Source organism: Chiloscyllium plagiosum, unplaced genomic scaffold, assembly GCF_037043375.1.
Source record: "Chiloscyllium plagiosum isolate Xiang-an unplaced genomic scaffold, Cpla_swu_hap1 HiC_scaffold_4, whole genome shotgun sequence".
NCBI classification, from domain to species: Eukaryota; Metazoa; Chordata; class Chondrichthyes; order Orectolobiformes; family Hemiscylliidae; genus Chiloscyllium; species Chiloscyllium plagiosum.
This window is the reverse complement of record NW_028270142.1, coordinates 148,700,675-148,716,766: the sequence shown is the minus strand read 5'-3', so window position 1 is coordinate 148,716,766 and position 16,092 is coordinate 148,700,675.

Here is a 16,092-nt window from a genome sequence, read left to right as displayed (position 1 = left end):
ACATTCAGGAGGCGGCCAAACAGTCCCTCAAGTTTGCTCCATCATTCAATGACATGGCTAATAATCTACTTCAATTCAAACTTCCTACCCTATTCCCATAACCCTTGACTCTCATAACGTCCTGAAACCATGTACAGGGCAACCACGATTATGTGAACATCAATTATTCGAACAAGATCTCAAGGCACCAATTCTTGGGTAAACTGTGTTATCCGAACATTCAACTATCCAAAAAAAAACTCCCCGCCCATGTCATTCGGATAATCAAGGTTGCCTGGATAGGCAAGGTCCGTCAGTGGGGGATTCAACCTGCCTGTATTTGTTCAGTCAACAGAAAAGGCTCTCTGAAAGAAACTAAAATGTAACCAGTAAGCAAAGACCACTAAATGATTAAGCTTATCTATAGAAATGTATAGCACGGAGCAGACCCTTCACTCCAACTCATCCATGCCGACCAGATATCCCAACCTAATCTAGTCCCATTCGCCAGCACTTGGCCCATATCCTTCTCAACTCTTCCTATTCACATACCAGTGATGCCTTTTAGATGTTGCAATTGTATCAGCCTCCACCACTTCCTCTAGCAGCTCATTCCAATCACACGCCACACTCCATATGAAAAAGTGCAAGAAAGATCCCTTTTAAATTTTTCTCGTCTCACCATAAATCTATGCCCTCTAGTTCTGGACTCCCCCAAACCAGGGAACCTTGTCTATTTACCCTATCTATGCTCATGATTTTATGAACATACATTAGGTCACCCCTCAGTCTCCGACACTCCAGGGAAAACAGTCCCAGCCTATTCAGCTTCTCTCTCACGCTCACACCCTCCAATCTTGGCAACATCCTTGTAAATCTTTTCTGAACCCTTTCAAGTTTCACAACATCCTTCCTACAGGAGGGATATCAGAACTGAACACATTATTCCAAAAGTGGCCTAACCAAAGTCCCGTACAGCCACAACATAAATTGTTCAGAAACATACAAAAACTACATTTGCCTAACCAAAAAACATATAGGAAAAGCCAAACTCATTGGACGTCAAAGGTTATTTGATGAAAGCACATGGAGGAAACATACCAATAGAGAAGTAAAATAGGCATTAATAACTTAAAAGTCCATTAATGATTACAAACATGCAAAAGAAATCCAAAAACTAATTGGATAACACTAAGTTCAAATACAGGACTGAAAGTTAGGGAGACATTCATGCTGTACACAACTCACCAGGTACCTAACGCAAAGAGTGGTCAAAGTGATCTTTTTTCCCCAACACTTTATTACTTAGGCTGATGCATATTCAGCTAGTGCCCAGATCACAAAAAAAAGCTAAAAGGGCCAGATGGCCTGCTGCTGCTCTCCTAGTTCTTATGTAAAACTAACACCGATATAAAAGAGGGGGAGGGGTTTACTTTGAATATAAACGATCCACTGGCTGGAATTGCAGCCTCTCAATGAGATTTTTTTCTCTCTCCAAGATCAATGGTTTAGTGTATCAAAATGTCCAGTGCGAGAGAAATGTGACTATGTTAGATATGCACAATAACCAGGAGAAAGTGAGGACTGCAAATGCTGGAGATCAGGGTCTAAGAGTGTGGTGCTGGAAAAGATGTACAGCATGGATACAGACCCTTCGGTCCAACCCGTCCATGCCGACCAGATATCCCAACCCAATCTAGTCCCACCTGCAAGCACCCGGCCCATATCCCTCCAAACCCTTCCTATTCATTTGCCCATCCAAAAGTCCTTTAAATGTTTTAATTGTACCATCCTCCACCACTTCCTCTGGCAGCTCATTCCATACACGTACCACCCTCTCACCGTAAATCTATGCCCTCTAGTTCTTGACTCCCCCAAACCAGGGAACCTTGCCTATTTACCCTATCTATGCTCATGATTTTATGAACATACATTAGGTCACCTCTCAGTCTCCGATGCTCCAGGGAAAACAGTCCCAGCCTATTCAGCTTCTCTCTCGCGCTCATACTCTCCAATCTTGGCAACATCCTTGTTGCCCCTTAGGTCTCTTTTATATCTTTCCCCTCTCACCCTAAACCTATGCCCTCTAGTTCTGGACTCCCCAACCCCAGGGAAAAGACTTTGTCCATTTATCCTATCCATGCCCCTCATAATTTTATAAACCTCTATAAGGTCACCCCTCAGCCTCCGACGCTCCAGGGAAAACAGCCCCAGCCTGTTCAGCCTCTCTCTATAGCTCAAACCCTCCAACCCTGGCAACTTCCTTGTAAATCTTTTCTGAACCCTTTCAAGTTTCACAACATCTTTCCGATAGGAAGGAGACCAGACTTGCAAGCAATATTCCAACAGTGGCCGACCAATGTCCTTTACAGCCACAACATGACGTCCCAACTCCTGTACTCAATACTCTGACCGATAAAGGAAAGCATACCAAACGCCTTCTTCACTATCCTATCTACCTGCGACTCCACTTTCAAGGAGGATTCTGGGTAATCCAAGATGGAGGACAGGAAAAATTTCTGGCTGTAACAGGCTGCTCCTTTTTTGAGGTATTTTAGGTGATGGAGGGATTTCCTCGAATTCCAGGAGCAGCAATTACTGTTTCATATGCTGTTGCATTGTTTTGAAACTTTGGCAAAAAAAAGTAAAAACAGCAGCAGTTTTAGAAAGGGAGAGGTACAGACAAAGGACGCACATGGTGAGGTCAGTGCAGGAGAGAGAGAAAGGAAACCAACACCACAGTCAACCTGCACAGTTACTGCCTTTGCTGTTTGAATTCGCTGGACATCAGAGTATGTCTGGGAAAATCAACAAACAGTGAAATTCAAATTCGGTCAAACAGCATTTGAGGAGCATGAGTGCCGATGTGAGCATAAACTTTTAATCTGAAATTCGATGCTGCCTGACCACTGTGCTTTTTCAGCACCCCACTCTTCGATGCACAATAACAAGCCACAGATTCAATATGGGACACACCAAATGGATATTTTCTGCCCTATTTCTCCTCTGCTAGAATTATTTGAGCCCTCTTAGAACTCAAATCTAGTTTTGTTGAAAGGTTAGTTTCACTCTGCACTAATCTGGTCAGATATATTGACTATTTCCATAAGACTATAAGATGAAGGAGCAACAATAAGTAATTCAGCCCATCAAGTCTACTATACCACACAAATGCCAGGCAATAACCATCACCAATAAGAGATGATCTAATCACCATCCCTTCACATTCAATAGTGTTACCATCACTGAGTCTGCCACTAACATCCCAGGGGTTATCATTGACCAGAAACTTAACTGGACTCGCCATGTAAACACAGTGGCTACAAAAATCAGGTCAGAGGCTAGGAATACAGCAGCAAGTCACTCACCTCCTGACTCCCCAAAGCCTGTCCAATATCTACAAGGCTCTAGTCAGGAGTGAACCACTGGCTTCTCCACTGGCTAGGGGGGAATTAAAAATTAGGGTTAGGTTCTCTGTGATTTCCACCCTGATCTTTCTCAGCAACTTGGGACACAACTCATCCACTCAAGACTGAGATAAGAGTAATTTTACTTCGAAGAGGGCCAGAAGCATTTTGAACTCTTTTCCTTAAAAGACAGTGCAGCAGAGATTGACCGTGAAAGATTATCAGGGGTAGATGGGTAGATGGGAATGTGGAGTAACAAGTTGATCTTAGTGAATGGTGGAGCAGACCTGAGCGATCCAATGGCTTCCTCTGCTCCTAATTCATATCTACGTTTATATGCTATGACACCACATTTATGTGATAATACTATGCTCATAGATTCTTAATTTTAGCTCCCTCACTTGGTTCCTGCCATTGTTATAACTTTGGTCCAAACAAGGAGAAGAGAGTTAATAAGAAGTGACACTTACTGCCCTTGACATCAGAATAGCATTTGATCATTAGATTTACAATGGTTTATCAAAACTAGAGAGTTTGAGTTATAAGGAAAGGGTGGATAGGCTGAATCATTTTTCCCTCGAGCATAGGAGGCTGAAGGGTGAACTTAAAGAGGGTTATAGTATTATGAGGGGCATCGATAAGGTGAATAGTCAAAAGTCTTTTCCCCAGGATAGGGGAATCCAAAACTAGAGAGCATACATTTAAAGGTGAGAAGGGAAAGATTTAAAAAGGACTTGAGGGGCAACTTTTTCATGCAGAGGCTGGTAGAGATAAACCAGAGGAAATGGTAGAGGCCAGTACAATCACAACATATTAATGACATTTTGACAGGTACATGGAAAAGAAAGGTTTACAGAGAGACTGGCCAAATGCAGGTATATGGGACGAGATTAATTTAGGATATCTGGTCAGGATGGTCAAGTTAGGATAAAAGATCAGTTTCCTTGCTGTATAACTCTATGACTCTAAGTGAGAACTCAAGGTGCCCGAGAAGAATTGGACTCAATGTGAATCTGCTGCCAGTAGCACAAGGGAAATTATTTGTGATTGTTGAAGTCTTATCATCTCAGTTCCAGGTCACGTCTGCAAGATTTCCTTCCCATTCTGAGGAAGGGTCCCTGAACCCGAAATATCAATTCTGGTTTTGCTCCACAGAAAATGCCAGACCTGCTGAGTCTTTCCAGCAATTTCTGTTTTAGTTTCCTCAGGATAGTGTGGTAGGCTCAACAATGTCAGCAGCCTTATGAATCCTTCCCTCATTAGATCAGAATTGGCGGCACGGTGGCACAGTGGTTAGCACTGCTGCCTCACAGCACCAGAGACCCGGGTTCAATTCCCGACTCAGGCGACTGACTGTGTGGAGTTTGCACGTTCTCCCCGTGTCTGCGTGGGTTTCCTCCGGGTGCTCCGGTTTCCTCCCACAATCCAAAAATGTGCGGGTCAGGTGAATTGGCCATGCTAAATTGCCCGTAGTGTTAGGTTAAAGGGGTAAATGTAGGGGTATGGGTGGGTTGCGCTTCGGCGGGTCGGTGTGGACTTGTTGGGCCGAAGGGCCTGTTTCCACACTGTAAGTAATCTAATCTAATCTAATCTAATTGGGGATGTTGCCTGGTGACTGCACAATGTTCAGCACCATTCATGGCTTCTCAGATACAGAAGCAGTCCAACATCAAATGCAGAGTCGAAACATTTAGCACTGGAAAAGCACAGCAGGTCAGGCAGCATCACAGAAGCTGAAGAATCGACATTTCAAGCATACGCCCTTCATCAGGGACGGCTTATGCCCAAAATGTCGATTATCCTGCTTCTTGGATACTGCCTGACCTGCTGTGCTTTTCCAGCGCCACACTTTTCAACTCTGATCTCAGCATCTGCAGTCCTCACTTTCATGATCAAATGAGAGATATTGGCAAGTAAAATTCAAACCATACAGTGCTAGGTAAAATGACCGCCTAGTAACAGAGAATATAACCATCACCTTTGGATCAACATCTGAAATTTCCTTTCCTAATTGCACTGTGGATCTCTCTACACGCCAAGGACTGCAGCAGTTCTAGAGAGCTGCTCACCATAATCATCGCCAGGGCAACTGGAACAATCAAGTCATTAATGATTATATCCCACAATGAATAAAAAAGAACACTGATTACAGTCAAACATGCTTAGAAGGCATTTTGGGACTTCCTGTGATTGTGAAAGGTGCGACAGAAATTTAAGTGTAAAAGAAAAACACAAGTCTTTCTTTCCTTAACATAATTTTTCTTTCTCACATTTATTGCCGTTTCTGTGCTAAATTGCTGAGCTTTTCCTGCTAGAGACTGGACAGGAAATAATCTGCATTGGTTCAACTCTATAGCTCTTAAGGTCAAACATCATCAACACAACAGCTGCAAGTAAATTAAACACTTGACAAATACAATAGAGGAAAAAAACTAACAATAATCTTCTAACTGACACACAACTCAATAAAGAACAAAGGAGAACAAAGAAAATTTACAGCCGAGAACCAGGCCCTTCGGCCCTCCAAGCCAGAGCCAATCAAAATGTAGTATCTAAACCTGTCGGTCAATTCCTAAACATCTGTATCCCTCCGCTCCCCACTTACTCATGCATCTGTCCAGACGCATCTTAAATGAATCTGCCGCGCCTGCCTCTACCACCTCTGCTGGCAACGCAACCAAACGCCCACCACCCTCTGTGTGGAGTACTTGCCGTGTGTATCCCCCTTAAACTTTCCACCTCTCACGTTGAAAGCATGACCTCTCATTATTGAGTCCTTCGCCCTGGGAAAAAGCTTGTCTCTATCCACCCTGTCTACACTTTCCATGATTTTGTAAACCTCAATCAGGTCCTCCCTCAATCTCCTATTTTCTAATGAAAATAAACCTAACCTATTCAACCTTTCTTCATAGCTAAAACCTTCCATACCAGACAACATCCTCATAAACCTTCTCTGCACCCTCTCCAAAGCATCCACATCCTTTTGGTAATGTGACGCCCAGAACTGTACACAGTAGTCTAAATGCAGCCAAACCAATGTCTTGTACAATTTTAACATGACTTGCCAGCTCTTATACTCAATACCCCGTCCAATGAAGGCAAGCATACCATATGCCTTCTGAACCACTCTATCCACCTGGGAAGTAACCTTCAGGATACAATGGACCTGCACTCCCAGATCTCTCTGCCCATCAACTTTTCCCAAGTCTCTTCCGTTCATTGTCTAATTCGCTCTAGAATTAGTCTTGCCTAAATGCATCACCTCACATTTGTCTGGATTGAAAGCCATTTGTAACTCTTCCACCCAACTCACCAGTCTATCTATATCCTCCTGTATTCTCTGACAGTCCCTTATGCTTTCTGTTACTCCACCAATCTTCGTGTCATCTGCAAACTTGCTGATCATACCAACAGTGCCCTCTTCTAGATCATTTATGTATATCACAAACAACAGTGGACCCAATACTGACCCTTGTGGAACACCACTGGTCACCTTTCTCCATTTTGAGAAACTCCCTTCAACTACTACTGTCTCCTGTTGCTCAACCAGATCTTTATCCACCTAGCTGGAACACCCTGCACACCATGTGACTTCACTTTCTCCATTAGTCTACAATGGGGAACTTCATCAAACACCTTACTAAAGTCCATGTATATGACATCAACAGCCGTTCCTTCAACTAACAACTTGGTCACTTCCTCAAAGAACTCTATACGTTGGTAAGGCACGATCTCGCCCACGCAAAACCATGTTGCCTATCACTGATAAGCCCATTCTTTTATGAATTTAAATAGATCCTATCCCTCAGTACCCTCTTCAGCAACTTCCCCACCACCGACGTCATGTTCACTGGTCTGTGGTTACCCGGAATATCCCTAATATCCTTCTTGTACAGGGGGGACAACATGAGCAACCTTCCAGTCCTCCGGCACCGCACCTGTGTTTAAGGAAGCCACAAAGATATCTATCAGGGCTCCAGCTATTTCCTCCCTCAGCAACCTGGGATAGATCCCATCCGGTCCTGGGGATTTGTCCACCTTAATAACGTCTAGCCTACCCAACACAACTTCCCTACTTCTGTCAACGTGATCCAAATTAATCAAACTTCTATCTCTAATCTCAGCATTCATCATGTTCCTCTCCTCAGTGAACGCTGATGCAAAGTAATCGTTCAGAATCTCACCCATTCGGTCAGGTTCGACACACAGCCTTCCTTCATTATCCTTTAGTGGACCAATCCTTTCTCTAGTTACCCGCTTGCTCCTTATATAAGGATAACATGCTTTTGGATCCTCCTTAATTCTGCTCGCTAAAGTTATTTCATGACCCCTTTTAGCCCGCTTGATTCCTCATTTAAGACTTGTCCTTCTCTTCCGATATTCTTCCAGGGCCTGTTCTGTTCTTAGCTGCCTGGACCTTCAGTACGCTTCCCTTTTCCTCTTGGCTAGTTGTATAATTTCTCCTGTCATCCACGGTTCACGAATCTTGCCCTTCCTATCCTTTGCCTTCAACAGAACATGCCTATCCTGCACTATCTTTGAAAGCCTCCCACATCTCAAATGTGGACTTCCCTTCAAATAGCTGTGTCCAATCCACATTTCCGAGCTCCTCCCTAAATTTGATATAATTGGCCTTGGCACAGTTTAGAACTCTTGCCTTAGGACCACTCTCTTCTTTATCTAAGAGTATTATAAAACTTACAGAATTGTGATCACTGTTCCCAAAGAAATCCCCCACCGCAACTTCTACCACCTATCCTGGCTTGTTCCCCAATACCAGATCCATATGGCCCCTTCCCTCGTCGGACTATTGACATACTGCTCGAGAAAACTCTCATGGACGCTTCATAAAAATTCTACCCCATCCAGACCTCTGATGTTAAGTGTATCCCAGACAATGTTGGGAAAATTAAAATCTCCCATCACCACTACGCTATCACCTCTACAAATTTCCATAATCTGTTTACCTATTTGTTCTTCTACCTCACACTCACTGTTGAGAGGTCTGTAATACAGCCCCAACAATGTAACTGCACCCTTCTTATTTCTCAGCTCCACCCATAATGCCTCACTACCCAAAACCTCCATAGTGTGCTCCTTTAGCACAGCCATGATATCGTCCTTGACCAGCAATGCAACCCCACCCCCTCTTTTACTTCCCTCCCTGTCCTGTCTGAAATGTCTATATCCTGGACCATTCAGTTGCCAATCATCATGCCCTTCCTTCAACCAAGTCTCTGTGATTGCAATAATGTCATACTCCCAGGCACCAATCCAAGCCCCAAGTTCATCTGCCTTACACGCTATACTCCTTGCATTAAAGTAGATGCATTTCAGCCACCAGATTTTTTGCACTCATCTGCTCTCTGCCTACTCATCCCTTTATTAACACTATCTTCATAATTCTTACAGTCTCCAGTCTCCATCTCACTGCCTACTTGTTTTCTTTTCTGGTTCCCAGTCCCCTGACACATTAATTTAAAACCTCCCCAACAGCAGTAGCAAAAACTCCCCCAAGGACATTGGTTCCAGTCTGGTTCAGATGTAGACCGTCCATTTTCTAATAGTCCCACCTTTCCTAGAACCGGTCCCAATGTCCAACAAATCAGGACCCCTCCCTTCTACACCATCTCTCAAGCCATGTGTTCAGCCTGCCTATTTTTTCATTTCTACGCTGGCTAGCATGTGGTACTGGTAGTAGTCCCGAGATCACTAACTTTGAGGTCCTCCACTTCAACTTCTCTCCAAGCTCCCTGAATTCTTCTTTCAGGACCTCATCTCGCTTTCTACTTATATCGTTGGTGCCTATATGCACCAAGACAACTGGATGTTCACCCTCCCCTTTTAGAATGCTCTGCAGCCGATCAGTGGCATCCCTGGCCCGAGCACCTGGGAGGCAACATACTATCCGGGAGTCCCATTTTCGGCCACAGATCCGCCTATCTACTCCCCTCACAATAAAATCCCTTATGACTATGGACCTATGAGTCTTTTTCCCGCCCTTCTCAAAGCAGTGCCCGTCACGGTGCCATGATCCTGGCAACTGCTGACCTCCCCTGATGAGCCATCTCCCCCAACAGTATCCAAAACGGTATACCTGTTTTGGAGGGAGATGACCGCAGGGGACATCTGCACAGCCTTCCTACTCTTTTTCTGTCTTTTGGTCACCCATTCACTGTCTTCCTTACAACTCTAACCTGCGGTGTGACCAGTTCACTAAATGTGCTATCCACAACCTCCTCAGCATCGCGGATGCTCCACAGTGAGTCTATCCGCAGCTCCAGAGCAGTCATGTGATCAAACAACAGCTGCAGCTGGACACACTTCTTGCAAGTGAAAGAGTCAGGAACGTCAGACACATTCCTATGCTCCCACATCAAGCAAGAGACACATGCCACGGGTCAAAGGTCCCCTGCCATCGTAAGCTTAGCTTTATATGAATTAACCAAAATGAAAAATGCACTTAAATATATGAAAAAGAAAGATAAAGGAAAAATAGAAGCCTTACCTTAGAGTCTTTTTCTTCAATTGGGGGGTGGGAGAAGCGGGGGGAGATACTACATGTGTAGTATCTCGGGTCTAGCCACTGCCCAAATATAAATTAAGCCCTTACCTTCCTCGCAACCCGCGCTTCACTCCGCCTTCTCTCCTCAAGCACTAAATAACTCTACAATGTACGTCTGCAACATGAAATCTGAAACGTTTTGTTCTGGGAACAGCACTGAAGGAAATATCTAGAACATCTCATGGCAATGGACTCAGAGAATGATCATGTCAATATTATTTTTATCCACAAGTCTCTGTAGTTCTTGGTGTAGAGGTGCCGGTGTTGGACTGGGGTGGACACAGTCAGAAGTCACACAATACCAGGTTATATCTGAAATCACAAGCCTGGACCTCTGTTCCTTCATCGGGTCTGTAGTTCTTAGAGGGTTAAAAAGTGAAAGATACTTCATCCCGCCTTGTATTTAACCACAATCAGTGATTATTGCTTCAATTTTCTTCTCATTCAAATTTCAAATCTACCCCATCACACACACACTGAATCCTCAGGTGTTCATATTTTCCAGACACTCAAAACTTTCTCAATCCTGCAATCTTGCAGGCAGATTTTAAAAACCAAAGCAGGACTTTACTAATTCAAATGCACCTCCATCTTTACTGCTTCTGGTACCTGAACTGTGAATCCAATCTTCAATTTACTTTTTTAAATGGTTCAATCTCATCCCATACTATCTTCACACCCATTATCACATGTTCTTTGCACCCTCAAAACATCAGAGGAACACAGGAACAAGAGTAAGCCATTCAGTCCCTCAAGTCTGTTCTACCATTTAATTACATTATGGTTGATCTGCGGCCTCACTCCACAAACATGCTTTCGGCCTTTAATATTCCTTAATACCTTTGCTTAACAAAGATAATCTATCTCAGATTTACAACTAACAATAGATCACACATCAACTACCATTTGTGGAAGTGCTTTCTAATATCTCTCCTGAACAGTCAGACCCTAATATTTAGTCTATGCCCCCTCATTCTAGAATCTCTAAACAGTGGAAATCGGTTTTCCTGTTGACATCTTGAAGATTTCCATCAGACTGCTCTTTAATGTTCTAAACTCCAGAGAAATCATGCCCAATTTGTACAATCGCTCCTCATAACTTAACCCTTGAAGTCCAGGTATCATTCTTGTTGTACTGTTACACTGCCATATTATATACCATCAGAGGCAAATATGTTCTTTGTAAGGTGTGGTTTCCAAATCTGCTCACAAGAATCCAAGTGGGGTCAACTCAGGGTTTTGTCAAGCTGCAGCCGAACATCTGCATCCTTATACTGCAGTCCTCTAGATATAAATTTTGGTATTTTATTAACCTCCTTGATTATCTTCAGCAACTGTTCGTGGTAATTCAAAGATACATCTGAACTCCCCCCAGTCTCTTTGAGAATCCACCGTGTTTAACTTCATATCATCTGAAAATGATCCTGACCACATAATGTATATTCAACAGGACAGGAGTTGCTGGGAAAGACAAAGAATAAGAACAGGTCCCAAGCATAAAGAAATGCAATAGAGGTGTTTCAAGATAGGCATAAACCAACAAAATGGACATTGATACACATGCTGTCCAGGCCTCCCAAACAAAAACAAAATAACGAAAGCCAGCATGCTGTGCAGTAGCAGTGATCAAAACCATATTCCCTTCTGTTGTGTTTGTGGGTTCACTAGAGCCAGAAATCGAACAAACACAAGGTAGACAAAAGGTAAACTTGAACAGGGAATACTTTGTGTGTCCCCTCAGCTCCACAGCCAGTCTTAGACTGCCCCACCAATCTCCCGCCACTCAGATAACCTGACTTGCTCTTTTAAAAAGCAACATAAACCTCCCTCTTTATTTCCATATTCTCTTGTCTACACACTTCATCAGGAACACTTAGAGAAAAACAGAAAAGGAAAACAACCCTTCAGTATTTTACATTGATATGATCAGTTTCTCTGGGATATGGTGATTCCCCAAAGATCGTCTCAGGAAACCTTTCTAGTAGTCTCCCAGGTTTCCAGAAGCTCCTGATGTTCTGTGGGTATGTCTCTATGATGCAGCTGTCATCTCCCCCCAGGGTATGGCCAACTCTGGCTCGCAGACATGTGACTTCGTTCAAAGGATAAACTGGTCTGGAAGAAACACTTAGACCAACTAGTCACTACACATCAACAACGCATATAATAATGCGTCTGTTTGAGCCAGCACCACCATTAGGATCTATTTTTCTCCCGATGTATAATTCCAGGCCAAGACAGTCTCTTTTCTCTGGAATACCCTCAACTGTGAGGTTCCCACTCTTCTGATCATCTGTCCTTCTTGATTTTACTCTACCACCTCCCTGGTCTCTTGTAGCCACAGTATGTCAAACATGGTTCTCAGCTGGTAGTTGAATATTAAGGATATAGCGGGCACTGGGTAGTCACATGTGGTGTGTTCTTGCACATGCTGAAGAATTTGAGTCACTGCCATAGCGAATCCTCCCCCTATGAGGCCTTTAAATCTCTCCGCCTGGCCGTTTGTCACAGGGTTATATGGAGCTGTTCTCATACATCTGACTCTAAGATTTTCCAGGTACTGCTTGAACACTTGCACCATAAACTGTACACCATCGTCACTGACTACTTGTTTGGGTTTCCTGAACCTGGCAAATATTTCATCATGTCGGTCTATTGCTGCTTCCACTGACACCGACTTAATAACCACCACCTCAGGTCACTTGGAGCGGGTATCCACAACTACGCGTAACATTCATCCCTCTACTGATCCCACAAAATCAATGTGACTCCCCTGCCACAGTAATTGAAGCCAGTCCCAATGGTGGAAGGACAACAGCGGCAGCGCCTTCTTTACAAATGCACAGGATTTGCATGATCCTTCTCTCTCCTCAACCTAGAAGTCCACATTTGACCACCAAAAGTAGCTTCTGGCAACTTTTTTTTTTAAAATGGACACCATGCCAGAGTGCCCTTGTTCCAACACCTTTCCTCTTAACAGGGGAGGGATAACAACTCTCATTCAACTCATTAAAACACCAGTCAGATACAGACAATTCCCACCTCCTAGACACGTAAGGGCAGTTTCTGTGAAATGTCCTTCTTCTCACAACTAAGTCCACATCTAGGCTCAAGACCAGTTCATTCCAGGTCGAGTTCCACACCAGTACCTGTCTTCCTGGGAAAAGTACTTCAATGTCAGGCTCCAATCAAGAACAGCCTTATTTCCTGGCAGCAGTAACCTTGAAAAAGCATCTGCATTACCATACTTCTCCAACTGACAGTATTTGATTTCACGGCTGACAGAACCACTGCCCATCTCTGCAGGCATGCTGACGCCATTGATTAAAAGGGCCAAAAATGGACATTAATGTGCAGCCTGCAGCCCGTCAGCAGCACAAAATGCCTGCCATAAACAAAATCAGTGAACTTCTTACACCAAACATGATGTTCAATCCTTCTTTCTCCGAGGGCATCCTTCTCCTCCCTCTTTGTTAGTTACATTGATGTGAACACACTGGGCCTTTTCTCTCTATTCAACAAGATGTGTGACAGTACAACTCCAATTCCATAAGGAGAGGTATCATATGTCAACTGCAATGGCAACCTTCCATTGAAAGGAGTCAAAACTTCAAACATTTTTAGGGTTTGCTTCTCCTCCTGGTATGTCTCCTCAACTTTTGGGGTCCATTTCCACTGTCACCTATTATGAAGGTGTGGGTATATCTTTAAGAGTTAAAAGCAACAGAACTATCGGACACAGCATCAAGTGTACTCAAAAAGGTAACAATGTAACACTGGTTGAACAACTTGATTAGAGCTGAAAATGTGTTGCTGGAAAAGCGCAGGTCAGGCAGCATCCAGGGAACAGGAGAATCGACGTTTCGTGCATAAGCCCTTCTTCAGGAATGAGGAAAGTTTGTCCAGCAGGCTAAGATAAAAGGTAGGGAGGAGGGACTTGGGGGAGGGGCGTCGGAAATGTGATAAGTGGAAAGAGGTCAAGGTGAGGGTGATAGGTCAGACTGGGGTGGGGGCGGAGAGGTCAGGAAGAAGATTGCAGGTTAGGAAGGCGGTGCTGAATTCGATGGATTTGACTGAGACAAGGTGGGGGGAGGGGAAATGAGGAAACTGGTGAAATCCGAGTTCATCCCTTGTGGTTGAAGGGTTCCTAGGCGGAAGATGAGGCGCTCTTCCTCCAACCGTCGTTTTGTTGTGGTCTGGCGAGTCCAAAGACCTGCATATCCTTGGTGGAGTGGGAGGGGGAGTTGAAATGTTGAGCCACAGGGTAGTTGGGTTGGTTGGTCCGGGTGTCCCAGAGGTGTTCTCTGAAACGCTCCGCAAGTAGCCGGCCTACAAACTACAAACCGACCTACTCCCACAGCTACCTGGACTACACCTCCTCCCACCCTGCCCCATGTAAAAACGCCATCCCATTCTCCCAATTCCTTCGACTCCGCCGCATCTGCTCCCAGGAGGACCAGTTCCAAAAACGCACATCCCAGATGGCCTCCTTCTTCAAGGACTGCAATTTCCCCCTCGACGTGGTCGACGATGCCCTTCACCGCATCTCTTCCACTTCCCACTCCTCCGCCCTTGAGCCCCGCCCCTCCAACCGCCACCAGGACAGAACCCCACTGGTCCTCACCTACCACCCCACCAATCTCCATGTACAGCGCATCATCCGCCGTCATTTCCGCCACCTCCAAACGGACCCCACCACCAAGGATATATTTCCCTCCCTTCCCCTATCAGCGTTCCGTAAAGACCACTCCCTCCGTGACTCCCTCGTCAGATCCACACCCCCCCACCAACCCAACCTCCACTCCCGGCACCTTCCCCTGCAACCGCAGGAGGTGCAAGACTTGCGCCCACACCTCCCCCCTCATCTCCCTCCAAGGCCCCAAAGGAAACTTCCATATCCGCCACAGATTCACCTGCACCTCCACACACATCATCTATTGCATCCTCTGCACCCGATGTGGCCTCCTCTATATTGGGGAGACAGGCCGGCTACTTGCGGAGCGTTTCAGAGAACACCTCTGGGACACCCGAACCAACCAACCCAACCACCCTGTGGCTCAGCATTTCAACTCCCCCTCCCACTCCACCAAGAATATGCAGGTCTTTGGACTCCTCCACCGCCAGACCACAACAAAACGACGGTTGGAGGAAGAGCGCCTCATCTTCCGCCGAGGAACCCTCCAACCACAAGGGATGAACTCGGATTTCACCAGTTTCCTCATTTCCCCTCCCCCCATCTTGTCTCAGTCAAATCCATCGAATTCAGCACCGCCTTCCTAACCTGCAATCTTCTTCCTGACCTCTCCGCCCCCACCCCAGTCTGACCTATCACCCTCACCTTGACCTCTTTCCACCTATCACATTTCCGACGCCCTTCCCCCAAGTCCCTCCTCCCTACCTTTTATCTTAGCCTGCTGGACAAACTTTCCTCATTCCTGAAGAAGGGCTTATGCCCGAAACATCGATTCACCTGTTCCCTGGATGCTGCCTGACCTGCTGTGCTTTTCCAGCAACACATTTTCAGCTCTGATCTCCAGCATCTGCAGACCTCACTTTCTGAACAACTTGATTAGTTTGTTGTGGATTAGTGGTGCTAGGAGAGCACAGCAGTTCAGGCAGCATCCAAGGAGCAGCAAAATCGACGTTTCGGGCAAAAGCCCTTCATCAGGAATAAAGGCAGTGAGCCTGAAGCGTAGAGAGATAAGCTAGAGGAGGGTGGGGGTGGGGAGAAAGTAGCATAGAGTACAATAGGTGAGTGGGGGAGGGGATGAAAGTGATAGGTCAGGGAGGAGAGGGTGGAGTGGATAGGTGGAAAAGGAGATAGGCAGGTAGGACAAGTCCAAACAAGTCATGGGGACAGTGCTGAGCAGGAAGTTTGGAACTAGGGTGAGGTGGGGGAAGGGGAAATGAGGAAACTGTTGAAGTCCACATTGATGCCCTGGGGTTGAAGTGTTCCGAGGAGGAAGATGAGGCGTTCTTCCTCCAGGCGCCTGGTGGTGAGGGAGCGGTGGTCAAGGAGGCCCAGGACCTCCATGTCCTCGGCAGAGTGGGAGAGGGAGTTGAAATGTTGGGCCACGGGGTGGTGTGGTTGATTGGTGCAGGTGTCCCGGAGATGTTCCCTAAAGCGCTCTGCTAGGAGGCGCC